The following is a 14,308-nucleotide window of genomic DNA, read 5'->3' as shown; positions in this document are numbered from 1 at the left end:
TGTTCTGATTTTTGTGCAAAATTCAATAAACACATTGTTTAAAAAAAATAAAATAATGGTTGCCCAATAGCATGGCCCAGTAGTACAAGCTATACCCATAATCATTGCGAGCTGTGTATGGGGGTGGAATAGCACATGTCATCCACAGTGTGCGGGTCACCCTGATATGCACCGTCGGAAATGACAAGCGCGATTGAAACCCATGACCGGAACTGACGCGGCCTGTAGAAGATGAGCAGTCACGGCGTGCGATCACCATGAAACGCAGCAACGGAAGCAATATACAGCTGCATAGGCCACATAGCCGGTGACAGGACGCAAGTGGTAAGTATAATAAAAATGGGAACTTGCACAGAGAGGAGGTGAGAGACAAGGAAAAATGGTTAAGGAACGCACAATATGTTATATAGAATACAGAGGTGATAGACAATTAAATTAATAAATCTTCAAGAAAAAATGGGATCAGGGAAAAGATGACAAAAAAATATACAAAGAACCTATACATAATATTGAAGACCATAATAATTATCGCACAGTATGAAAAACAAATATATATATATATATATATATATATCCTGTATATAGTCATAATCACAGTATAAGACACATCGCAAAAAACAAGAACTAAACTGTGTAAAAAAAACAAGCACACTTGTCATATCAAGAAGATTGTAACATACCTGGCGGCGTCCTTGCATGGTGGTCCATCTCCCACTGTGCAAGAGGGCGCACTTGATCTCCTGTCCAGAATGTCTCTCTGGCTTCCCTCCATGCTGTCTGTTTGTGCCTGTTTCTGCTGCTTAAGGGCGGCGCCCGATCACTTCCTGCCTTTTGTACCTGCTGTGGGTCACACCCCTTGTGCGTCCTCAGCCTATTGCTGTCTGTCACTTGGTATATAGCTCAGCAGCTCCCTTCTATCCCTGCCTGAGCATAGTGTTTCCTTCAGTGTGTGCTTGCACTCTGAAGGTGCCAGGTCCCGTCTCTTGTCTCCTGCTTTTTGTATCAGTTCCCGTGTCTGAACTGAGTCCTGTATGTCTCCTGCTTTGCGGTATCAGCTCCCGTGTCTGAACTGTGTCCTGTATGTCTCCTGCTTTGCGGTATCAGCTCCCGTGTCTGAACTGAGTCCTGTATGTCTCCTGCTTTGCGGTATCAGCTCCCGTGTCTGAACTGACTCCTTTCTGTGTTCTCTTGTCTGTCCTGTCTGAACACGCTCCTAGCCTGTTCCTCTCGCCTTCTAGTGGCCGATTTCCTAGACCCGCTCCTGTGTCTGGTCTGTCCTGTCTGAACACGCTCCTTGCCTGTTCGTTCCGCCTTCTAGTGGCCGATTTCCTAGACCCGCTCCTGCGTCTGGTCTGTCCTGTCTGAACACGCTCCTTGCCTGTTCGTTCCGCCTCTCTGGGGGCCGTATTCCCAGACCCGCTCCTGTATCCCTCTGCAGTGTCGGTCTCCTCCGTACACTCAGTTCCAGTCTGAACTCTCTCCTGTCCTTTACCTGTTTTGCCTCTATGTCCGTTCCCTTCCTTTTTCTGCAGAGTCTGAACTCGTACCTAACTCCTGCTTGTTGTCTCTGCAAGTACTGTGTGAGTATCTGGCTCTGTCTTTCCCTTCCTGTCTGTTCCGTGTGAACAGAGCCCTGTCCTCCCTGCTCAGCCTTGTCTGCACTCTAGCTGTGCTTGCCTGTAACCCTCTGCCTGTATTGTTCCTGAGTCCCGGTGTGTACTGGGTCCTATCCCGCCTGTGTTCCTACCTGCTAGTGCCTCCCTGTCTGCACTCTAGCTGTGCTTGCCTTTACCCCCCTGCCTGCATACCCGCCTGCCTGCATACCAGTCGTGCCTGCCTATACCCTCCAGTCTGTGTGCCAGCCTACCAGCCTGTTCCTGTATTTCCCTGTGTGGGTCAACAGCCGTGTCCGGGGTCTGTCCTGGAGTAGCACCTGGTCCCTCTGCTCGGTTCCTCCTTGGTGCACTGGCGTCGTATGCCGTCGTGCAACCCTGGTCGGATCGGGTGAATACTTAGTCACGCCCCTCCAGGCATTCACTCTCCGGCACGGTCCAGTGGAATCACTACCAATCACACGCACACGCCGCTTAGCCCGGGCGTGTGCATAACAGCATGCTCAGGCCATGGTTCCCGTTGAGCCCCACGGCCTTCGCTCTTTGAGAAGTTTTTCCAGCGAATACATGCATTAAAATAAAATAAATAAATTTTTTTTTTCCCCCTTTAGCTGAGTTCCAGGCGAATTACGCACCCGTCCAGATGGATCTATCAGCCCTCGTTCCTGCGGATCCGCCACGTTACTATGGGGATCCAAGACAGTGTCGTGCATTTGTGGAGCAATGCATGCTACACTTTAAGGCCTACCCTCTCTATTTTCCTTCCGATTGGGCTAAAGTGGCCTTTATGATTGACTACCTAGCGGGTGATGCCTTGAAATGGGTCACCCCCCTATGGGAAGCATGGGATCCTGTCATCCTTGACCTGCAGGCCTTCCTGGTGGCCTTTCGTATGGTCTTCGAGGACCCTAACTCTGAAGCCCCTGCTGAAGCTTCACTTCCCAATATCCCGGAGCAGCCCCGACGGGTAATGTGTGTGGGTAGCGCAATAGTCCTCCAGCCCAATGAGACTACTGCCCACCCAGAATCCTCACAGGGTGACTACGCTTTCCGGAATACTTCTCTCAACCTCAAGAGGCAGTCCAGACGTGCTAGACTTAGAGGCAAGCCGTCACGCCAGGGTCTGTCCTCCCTGAGACCTCCTGACCCCAGCCTTGGAGTCCCTACTGAAGCTTCATCTCCCTGTATCCCGGAGAAACCCCAATGGGTAATGTGCGTGGGTAGTGCACCAGTTCTCCTGGCCGAAGAGACTTCTGCCCATCCAGACTCCACACAGGAGAACTTCCTGCACCCGGCATCAGATGCTTCTTTCTCTTTAACCGGTGTGCATGTCCAAGGATGCTCCAAAGCTGTGGTTACCTCAGAGTCTGTGCACCTCTACTACCTGGCGGAGGATCCCCTGTTGCCTCCTGAACCCTCCGGGATACCACTCGATGACAAATGGAGAGAGACTTCTCTACACCCGGTACTCAATACTTTGTCCGCTTCGTCCTGTGAGCCTGACAATGGGTACCCCAAAGTGGTAGTTACCTCCGAGTCTCTACACCCCTCCGACCAGGCGGAGGATCTCCAGTTGTCTCCTGAACCCTTCGGGGTGCTACCTGGTAGCGAAAGGACAGAGACTCTCCTATACTCTGTACCTGATACCTCGCTCGCTTCGTCCAGTGAGTCCGACCTAGTGTACTCTGAAGCAGAGGTTACCCGTGAGTCTCTACACCCCTCTGACCAGGCGGAGGACCGCCAGCTGTCTCCAGAACCCTTCGGGGTGCCACCTGGTGGTGAATGGACAGAGACTTTCCTATACTCGGTACCCGATACCTCGCCTGCTTCCTCCAGTGAGTCCGACCTAGTGTACTCTGAAGCAGAGGTTACCCGTGAGTCTCTACACCCCTCTGACCAGGCGGAGGACCGCCAGCTGTCTCCAGAACCCTTCGGGGTGCCACCTGGTGGTGAATGGACAGAGACTTTCCTATACTCGGTACCCGATACCTCGCCTGCTTCCTCCAGTGAGTCCGACCTAGTGTACTCTGAAGCAGTTGTTTTCTCTGAGCCTCTGCACTCTTCTGACCCGGCGGAGGACCTCCAGTTGTTTCCTGAATCCTCCGGGATACCACCAGATAACAAAGAGACAGTGACTTTTCCTCATTATGTACGTGATAACCCGTCTATTTCTTCCTGTGAGCTTGACAAGATGTACCTCGAAGCAGAGATTACCCTTAAGTCTCTGTCCCCCTCCAACCCAGTGAACGACTGGCCCTCGAATTCCCTGCGGAAGATTCTGGCAGGCCTGAAGAAGAGGGGGCGTAAGGGGGGAGGTACTGTAACATACCTGGCGGCGTCCTTGCATGGTGGTCCATCTCCCACTGTGCAAGAGGGCGCACTTGATCTCCTGTCCAGAATGTCTCTCTGGCTTCCCTCCATGCTGTCTGTTTGTGTCTGTTTCTGCTGCTTAAGGGCGGCGCCCGATCACTTCCTGCCTTTTGTACCTGCTGTGGGTCACACCCCTTGTGCGTCCTCAGCCTATTGCTGTCTGTCACTTGGTATATAGCTCAGCAGCTCCCTTCTATCCCTGCCTGAGCATAGTGTTTCCTTCAGTGTGTGCTTGCACTCTGAAGGTGTCAGGTCCCGTCTCTTGTCTCCTGCTTTTTGTATCAGTTCCCGTGTCTGAACTGAGTCCTGTATGTCTCCTGCTTTGCGGTATCAGCTCCCGTGTCTGAACTGTGTCCTGTATGTCTCCTGCTTTGCGGTATCAGCTCCCGTGTCTGAACTGAGTCCTGTATGTCTCCTGCTTTGCGGTATCAGCTCCCGTGTCTGAACTGACTCCTTTCTGTGTTCTCTTGTCTGTCCTGTCTGAACACGCTCCTAGCCTGTTCCTCTCGCCTTCTAGTGGCCGATTTCCTAGACCCGCTCCTGTGTCTGGTCTGTCCTGTCTGAACACGCTCCTTGCCTGTTCGTTCCGCCTTCTAGTGGCCGATTTCCTAGACCCGCTCCTGCGTCTGGTCTGTCCTGTCTGAACACGCTCCTTGCCTGTTCGTTCCGCCTCTCTGGGGGCCGTATTCCCAGACCCGCTCCTGTATCCCTCTGCAGTGTCGGTCTCCTCCGTACACTCAGTTCCAGTCTGAACTCTCTCCTGTCCTTTACCTGTTTTGCCTCTATGTCCGTTCCCTTCCTTTTTCTGCAGAGTCTGAACTCGTACCTAACTCCTGCTTGTTGTCTCTGCAAGTACTGTGTGAGTATCTGGCTCTGTCTTTCCCTTCCTGTCTGTTCCGTGTGAACAGAGCCCTGTCCTCCCTGCTCAGCCTTGTCTGCACTCTAGCTGTGCTTGCCTGTAACCCTCTGCCTGTATTGTTCCTGAGTCCCGGTGTGTACTGGGTCCTATCCCGCCTGTGTTCCTACCTGCTAGTGCCTCCCTGTCTGCACTCTAGCTGTGCTTGCCTTTACCCCCCTGCCTGCATACCCGCCTGCCTGCATACCAGTCGTGCCTGCCTATACCCTCCAGTCTGTGTGCCAGCCTACCAGCCTGTTCCTGTATTTCCCTGTGTGGGTCAACAGCCGTGTCCGGGGTCTGTCCTGGAGTAGCACCTGGTCCCTCTGCTCGGTTCCTCCTTGGTGCACTGGCGTCGTATGCCGTCGTGCGACCCTGGTCGGATCGGGTGAATACTTAGTCACGCCCCTCCAGGCATTCACTCTCCGGCACGGTCCAGTGGAATCACTACCAATCACACGCACACGCCGCTTAGCCCGGGCGTGTGCATAACAAAGATGAAGGAAGAGAGTAAATTGGATAAAGTGTCCGCCGGACACTCTCACCGGATTTATATCAGTACTGATATGGAAAGGAAAAACAAAACTATTTCCCATAAAAACCTGTAAACAAAAGATTTTCATTAATGCCCATAGGGAAAACACAATTAACTTTGTAGATCCAGCGGGATTTGAGCCAAGGCAGGGTCTGAGCCACATCCTCCCCACGGATATTGGAAGAGACCCTACCACAGTCGTCCCCCTTCAATCTGCAACGATGTTTCAGCAAAAACTGCATGGCCATTGTGGAAAGAGTCTTCCCTGATTCAAGATCAACCTCTGCCAGGGCAATATTGGAAAAGTGTTGCTGTATCCTTTTCTGTAACTCTTGTGAGGTTTGGCCTACATACACCAGTGGACAAGGACAAATCAACGCATAGACCACATTTGCAGATCGACAATTGATATAATATTTTAGCAAAAACTGCTTGTGATCTTCTGAAAGTAGTTATCATTAGATGCAAGCCAGGGTGTCTGTTTCTGTGCTGCATGTATACCAACTTAAACCAAGCTCAAATTCTGTGTTTTTTCTTTGTATTTTTTGCATTCTGGGCAAGCCAGGGTGTGGCCTATTAACAAAGCATACAGTCTAGATCACGTGAAGTCATTATCGGACTTTACTCCTCTTTGGTCAGACCTCATCTGGAATACTGTGTACAGTTTTGGGCACCACATTTTAAAAAAGACATCGACAAACCGGAGCAAGTTCAGAGAAGAGTGACCAGAATGGTGACCGGTCTGCAAACCATGTCCTATGAGGAACGGTTGCAGGATTTGGGAATGTTTAGCTTGAAAAAAAGAAGACTGAGAGGAGACTTAATAGCGGTCTACAAATATCTCAAGGGCTGTCACATTGTAGAAGGATCATCTTTGTTCTCATTTGCACAAGGAAAGACAAGAAGCAATGGGATGAAACTGAATGGGAGGAGACACACATTAGATATTAGAAAAAACTTTTTGACAGTGAGGGTGATCAATGAGAGGTGGTGAGCTCCCCTTGAATGGACGTCTTTAAACAGAGGCTGGACAGATATCTGTCTGAAATGATTTAGTGAATCCTGCTTTGAGCAGGGGGTTGGACCAGATGACCCAGGAGGTCCCCTCCAACTCTACCATTCTATGATTCTATGGCCTCCCTTCCTAGAGCTAGATAATACATTAAAAGATTCTCTAGGCTGGTGTCCACAGTACAGGACCCAGTCCTTTGTCTGCACTTATTCACACACTGAAGTCAACTTTGACACATGGTAAGGTTTTTAACCCCTTTACCCCCGAGGGTGGTTTGCATGTTAATGCCCGGGCCAATTTTTACAATTGTAACCACTGTCATTTTATGAAGTAATTACGCTGGAACGCTTCAACGGATCCCGCTGATTCTGAGATTGTTTTTTCATGACATATTGTACTTCATGATTGTGGTAAAATTTCTTCGATATCACTTGCGTTTATTTGTGAAAAAAAAGGAAATTTGGCAAAAATGTTGAAAATAGTTAATAAATAACATTTCCCACATGTCTACTTTACATCGGCACAATTTTGGAACCAATTTTTTTTTTTAATAGGAAGCTATAAGGGTTAAAAGATGACCAGCGATTTCTCATTTTTCCAACAAAATTTACAAAACCATTTTTTTGGGGACCATGTCACATTTGAAGTCATTTTGAGGGGTCTTTATGACAGAAAATAGCCAAAAGTGACACCATTCTAAAAACTGCACTCCTCAAGGTGCTCAAAACCACATTCAAGAAGTTTATTAACCCTTCAGGTGCTTCACAAGAATTTTTGGAATGTGGAAGAAAAAAATTAACATTTAACTTTTTTCACAAAAATGTTACTTTAGACCCAATTTTTTTATTTTTGCAGGGGTAACAGGAAAAAATGGACCCCAAAATTTGTTGTGTAATTTCCCCTGAGCACGCCAATACCCCATATGTTGGGGGAAAACCACTGTTTTGGCACACGGCAGGGCTCGGAAGAGAAGGAGCGCCATTTGACTTTTGAACGTCAAATTTGCTTGAATAATTAGCGGACGCTATGTTGCATTTGGAGAGCCCCTGATGTGCCCAAACAGTGGAATCCCCCACAAGTGACATTTTGGAAATTAGACCCCTCAGGGAACTTATCTAGATGTGTGGTGAGCACCTTGAACCCCCAAGTGCTTTGCAGAAGTTTATAACATGGAGCCGTGAAAATAAAAAATCTAACTTTTTCCACAAAAAATAATGATTTAGCCACAATTTTTTTATTTTAACAAGGGTAAGGGGAGAAAATGGACCCCAAAAACTGTTGTGCAATTTCTCCTGAGTATGCCAATATCCCATATGTGGGGAAAATACAGTGTTTGGGCGCACGGCAGAATTCAGAAGGGAAGGAGCACTGTGTGACTTTTTGAACGCAAAATTGCCTGGAATTGAGAGCAGACGCCATGTCGCGTTTGGAGAGCCCCTGATGTGCCTAAACAGTGGAAACCCCATCACAAGTGACCCCATTTTGGAAACTACACCCCTCAAGGATTTTATCAAGGGGTATAGTGAACATTTTGAATGTAGAGGTACGACACAGAAATTGATAACATTAGGTCATCATATTGAATAAGTTGTCATTTGTCTTGAGCGCAAGTGCTCGCTACTTGAGTTTGCATCAGGTTCACGGGTATGCACCATGTATCGCGTGTGCTCGAGTGACATGCTTGAGTCCCCGCTCGCATGTTTCATGGTTATTAGACATCCAAAAAAAAAACATGCTCGTGCATGGCAGGCAATCCCCGCAAGTTTTTTTGGGCCACAAAGCATATGGTGCAGAGACTCGAGCATGTCACTTGAGCGCCCGCGATACTCAGTGCATACCCGAGCGCCCGATGCAAACTCAAGTAGCGAGCACTTGCGCTCAACTCTAGTCGCCATATCGTCATCTTTTTTTTTTTACTTTTGAAAAAAATCCCTAGCCCAACCCTGACCCTAACACAACCCTAACCCTAACCCTAGAGTTTATTTTTTACGCCGTTCCTTGTGCGGTATAAGTGATTAGACGACTTTATTCTTCGGGTCGGTGCGATTACAGAGATACCAGATTCATATTGGGTTTTTATGACTGACAGCTGTCACACACTGAAAGACGCATTTTTTTGCAAAACCTAGTTTTTGCATCGCCATATTTTGAGAGCTATAATTTTTCCATATTTTGGCAGACAGTCATGTGATGGCTTGTTTTTTGCGGGATGACTTGACGTTTTTATTGGTGCCATTTTCAGGCACATGACATTTTTTGATCGCTTTCTATTCCGATTTTTGGGAGGCAGAATAAACAAAAACCAGCAATTCCAGAATTTTTTTATGGGATTTTTTTTATGCTGTTCCGCGTGTGGTAAAATTAATAAGGCAGCTTTATTCTTCGGGTCAGTACGTTTACAGCGGTACCACATTTATATTGTTTTTCTATGTTTTGGCGCTTTTACACAATAAAAACTATTTTATAGAAAAAATTATTTTTTAGCATAGGTTTATTCTGAGAGCTATAACTTTTTTATTTTTTGGCTGATGGAGCTGTATGGTGGCTTGTTTTTTGCGGGACGAGATGACGTTTTCAGTGGTACCATTTTTATTTATATTTGTCTTTTTGATCACGTGTTATTTCAATTTTTGTTTGGCGTATGATGATAAAGCATTGTTTTTTGCTTCGTTTTTTATTTCTTTTTTTTACCATGCTCACTAAAGGGGTTAACTAGCGGGACATTTTTATAGGTCAGGTCGTTCCGGACGTGGCGATACCAAATATGTGGACTTTTATTGTTTTTTTGTTTTTTTTCATAATAATATTTATTGATGGGTACATTATATTTTTATTTTTTGTGGATTATTTTTTTTACTTTTTTTTTTTAATATTTTTACAAAAACATTTTTTTATTTTTTTTTATTTTTTAACACTTTTTGGACTTTTATTCTGTGTCCCACTCTGGGACTTTCATTTTTTTCATTCTGATCGCCTGTATAGCACAGGAATGCAGCACCATCCCTGTGCTATACAGGCTGTCAGTGTTGTCATGACGACAGCGGGTTGCCATGGCAACATCTGGGAAGCCGCTGCAGACAGCACTGGAGGAGGTGAGTATTGCGATCACCTCCCCTTGCACCGCAATGGTGCAATCACAGCATTGAGGGGGTTAATGTGCCGGGAGCGGTGCGGGACCGCTCCCTGCACATAGTACCGGGTGTCAGCTAACACTTGGCGGAGATCGTCCCTCACCGCTTATGTGCGGGCGCGATTGCCATATGACATAATAGTACGTTATTGGTCCAATCGGCCCAGGTCACCAAAACTTACTATTAGGTCATACGTCAGAAAGGGGTTAATATTAGACAGAGTAGAACGGGTTCACCTTGTCGTGGTGGGATAGTTTTCATGCTATTTTTGATGAAATACAGTGTTACAAAGAACCCTATTTTATTTAAATGCACTTTTGCTTTTTATTAATTTATAGCAGGGTTTATGTTCATTTTGCTTCTTGTAGTTTTTTTTATTGGATGGAAGCTATTGCCGTTTGATGAAAGTTGTTGCCATTAGATGAAAGTTGTTGTTGCCATTAGATGGAAAAAGTTGTTGCCATTAGATGGAAGTTGTAGTTGTTACCGTTAGATGGAAATTGTTGCTGCTGTTGCTGAACGATTGATGTTGTTGTTGCCGTTAGATGGAAGTAGTTGTTGCCATTAGATTCAAGTTGTTGTTGCCGTTAGATTGAAGTTGTTTGTTGTTGTCATTAGATGAGGAAGTTCTTGCCGTTAGATGAAAGTAGTTGTCATTAGATGGAAGCCAGGGTGTGCGTTTCTGTGCTGCATGTATACCAACTTAAACCAAGCTCAAATTCTGTGTTTTTTCTTTGGATTGTTTGCATTCTGGGCAAGCCAGAGTGTGGTCTCCCTTCCTAGAGCTATATAATTCATTAAAAGCTTCCCTAGGCTGATGTTCACAGTTCAGGACCCAGTCTTTTGTCTGCGCTTATTCACACACGGAAGTCAACTTTGACACATGATAAGGTTTTTAATATTAGACAGAGTATAATGGGTTCACCTTGTCGTGGTGGGATAGTTTTCATGCTATTTTTGATGAAAAACAGTGTTCTGAAAAACCCTATTTTATTTAAATGCACTTTTGCTTTTTATTCATTTATAGCAGGATTTATGTTCATTTTGCTTCTTGTAGTTTTTTTTATTAGATGGAAGCTGTTGCCGTTAGATGAAAGTTGTTGCCATTATATGAAAGAAGTTGTTGCCATTAGATGGAAGTTGTTACTGTTAGATGGACATTGTTGTTGTTGCCGTTAGATGAAAACTGCTGTTGTCGTTAGATGGAAGTTGTTGTTCCTGTTCCTGACCAATTGACGTTGTTGTTGCCGTTAGATGGACGTTGTTGTTGTTGCTAGTTGGAAGTTGTTGCCATTAGATGGACGTTGATGTTGTTGCCATTAGATGGAAGTTGTTAACGTTAGATGGACATTGTTGTTGTTGTCATTAGATGGACATTGTTGTTGTTGCCTTTAGATGAAAACTGCTGTTGTCGTTAGATGGAAGTTGTTGTTGCTGTTCCTGAACAATTGCCATTAGATGGATGTTGTTGTTGTCGCTAGTTGGAAGTTGTTGCCATTAGATGGACGTTGATGTTGTTGCCTTTAGATGGAAGTTTTTCTTGCCGTTAGATGGAAGTTATTGTTTTTGCCGTTAGATGGGAGTTGTTGTTGTTTCAGTTAGATGGAAGTTGTTGTTGTTGTCGTTAGATGGAATTTGTTGTTGCCAGATGTATGTACAATCTTTTGGAGATATAACAAACAATAAAATTAAATTGCATTTTTTGCATGAAATAAGTATTTGATACATTAGAAAAACAGAACTTAATATTTGGCACAGAAACCTTTGTTTGCAATTACAGAGGTCAGGCGTTTCCTGTAGTTCTTGACCAAGTTTGCACACAATGCAGCAGGGATCTTGGCCCACTCCTCCATACAGATCTTCTCCAGATCTTTCAAGTTTCGGAGCTGTCACTGGGCAACATTGAGTTTCAGCTCCCTCCAAAGATTTTTTTATTGGGTTCAGGTCTGGAGACTGGCTAGGACTCCAGGACCTTGAATTTTTTTTTCACGGAGCCACTCATTAGTAGCCCTGACTGTGTATTTTGGGTCATTGTCATCTTGGAAGACCCAGCCACGAGCCGTCTTCAATGTTTTTACTGAGGGAAGGACGTTGTTGGCCAAAATCTTGTGATACATGACCCCATCCATCCTCTCTTCAATACGGTGCAGTTGTCCTGTCCCTTTTGCAGAGAAGATCCCGCAACCTCATCAGGAGCATGCCCAGGCATTGTAGGGAGGTCATACAGGCATGTGGAGGCTACACACAATACTGAGCCTCATTTTGACTTGTTTTAAGGACATTACATCAAAGTTGGATCAGCCTGTAGTGTGTTTTTCCACTTTAATTTTGGGGGTGACTCCAAATCCAGGCCTCCATTGGTTAATAAATTTGATTTCCATTGATGATTTTTGTGTGATTTTGTTGTCAGCACATTCAACTTTGTACAGAGCAAAGTATTCAATGAGAATATTTCATTCATTCAGATCTAGGATGTGTTATTTGAGTGTTCCCTTTATTTTTTAGAGCAGTGTATAATGTTTTCTCAACCATGCTTCATGGTTGGGATGGTTTTCTTGGCGTTGTACTCATCCTTCTTCTTCCTCCAAGTACGGCGAGTTCTATTTTGGTCTCATCTGACCACATGACCTTCTCTCATACCTCCTCTGGATCATAAAGAAGGTCATTGACGAAATTCAAACAGGATATGTGCTGGTGTGAGCAGAGGGACCTTGCATGCCCTGCAGGATTTTAATCCATGACGCTAAAATTTTACACTGTGGTCCCAGCTCACTTCAGGTCATTGACCAGGTCCTCCTGTGTAGTTCTGGGCTGATACCTGACCTTTCCCAGAAATCATCGTTACCCCACGAGGCGAGATCCTGCATGGAGGCCCAGATTGAGGAAGATTGACAGTCATCTTGTGTTTTTTCCATTCTCTAATAATTGTGCCAATAGTTGTCTTCTCACCAAGCATCTTACCTATTGTTCTGTAGCCCATTCCAGCCTTGTGCAAGACTACAATTTTGTCTCTGGTGTCCTAAACAGCTCTTTGGTCTTTGCCATTGTGGAGAGGTTGGAGTGTGATTGATTGAGTGTGTGGACAAGTGTCTTTTATACAAGTAACGAGTTAAAACAGGTACAATAAATACAGGTGAGGAGTGCAGAGTAGGAGGGCTTCTTATAGAAAAACTAACAGGTCTGTGAGAGCCAGAATAATTCTTGCTGGTCAGATGGTGATCAAATACTTATTTCATGCAATCAAATGCAATTTCATTATTTAAAAATCATACAATGTGATTCTGTTTTTTCTGTTTAGATTCTGTCTGTCACAGTTGAAGTGTTAGATAAAGTGGGTGAGTTTTTTTTTAGAAAAAAGACATCCATCCATCCTTGGCAAATACTTACTAATGATAGTTTTTATTAGATTATATTCTCTACTGAAAATAGTGACAAAAACTGTTTTTTTATACGTTCACTAAATTTGCATTTTTCTTAATACACTCTTTGCGACTTTTACTTTGCACTATAATCGTTGCTCTATTTAGGGTCCAGTTTTTATATCCCCTTTTACGCAATCTATCGCAAATTATGCTCCTTTCTTTTATAAATTGATCCTCCTCTGTACAATTTCTTTTGGCCCGAATCATCTCGCCTATGAGAACATTAGTTGTAATATGTCTGGGATGACAAGAATTTGCCCTTAATATTGTATTCCCTGATGTTTCCTCACCATTGTTTTTTGTTTTTACCGCTCTCAAATCTCAATCGACCCTTAATAACAATTCCAAAAAAACCAGCTCATCTGTGCTCCATTTATAGGTAAAAAGACAAATGACACGGTTCTGATTGAAATAGTTCCCCAGGTGTGGCATGGCCGACACTCCAGATGACCAGATGATGAGACAGAGGAGTAAGGAGCAGATCAGAGATTCATACAACAGAGAAGACAATAATCCATTAAATGTATCAAAACATTTTTTACAAAAACATGGGAGCAATGTAAAAGGATTAGAATTTTATGGTTTAGAGAAAATGAACCCCTTACCTAGAGGAGGAGATGGAAGACGTGCCCTCCCTAACAGAGAGGCATACTGGATACTGGTGCTAGATACGTCCTGTCCGCGGGACTTGAAGAAGAAAACCAAATTGATTCTGCATTCTTAAATATCAGGTATTGATATAGGTATGGATGATAGAATTCTCAAGAAACAAATAAAAAACAATTATATGTAATTTATATTTGATGTTGTTAGCCCGTTGAAGTTATGGGACACGGTGTGCGGAGGATGTGTCCTCTAGCGGGGTTTTTAAACGGTGGCATAATTTAGTTATATCAACAGATATTGGAAAAATAATCGTTTCCACAATTGGATGTGTTTAAATAAAATGTTCCTGTGCTGAGATAATCTTATAAATGTCCCCTGCTGTGTACTGTGTAATGGCTGTGTCTGACCGTGCAGGAACATAGTCTGGTCATACCACATTTCTGGGGCGGAGGGGGGTGAGGACTATACAGACATTACAGCAGAGGATCACAAATGATTCTTTCTTTGAAGTAAAACTTTGTTTGACAACAGGCAGGGAAATGTTTTACCTCACAAACAGAATCAGCTGTGATCCCCTGCTGTAATGTCTGTATCCTCTTTTGCTTCCTCCCCAGTCCAGGAGCTGTAGTATGATCAGACCATGTTCCTGTACGGTCAGACACAGCCATTACACAGTACACAGCAGGGACACATTTATAAGATTATCTCAGCACAGGAACATTTT

The sequence above is a fragment of the Phyllobates terribilis genome, unplaced genomic scaffold (assembly GCF_046119375.1).
Source record: "Phyllobates terribilis strain yellow unplaced genomic scaffold, ASM4611937v1 Scaffold_47__1_contigs__length_9908305, whole genome shotgun sequence".
NCBI classification, from domain to species: Eukaryota; Metazoa; Chordata; class Amphibia; order Anura; family Dendrobatidae; genus Phyllobates; species Phyllobates terribilis.
The sequence above is the reverse complement of the archived record's forward strand: the minus strand, read 5'-3'. Positions refer to the sequence as shown.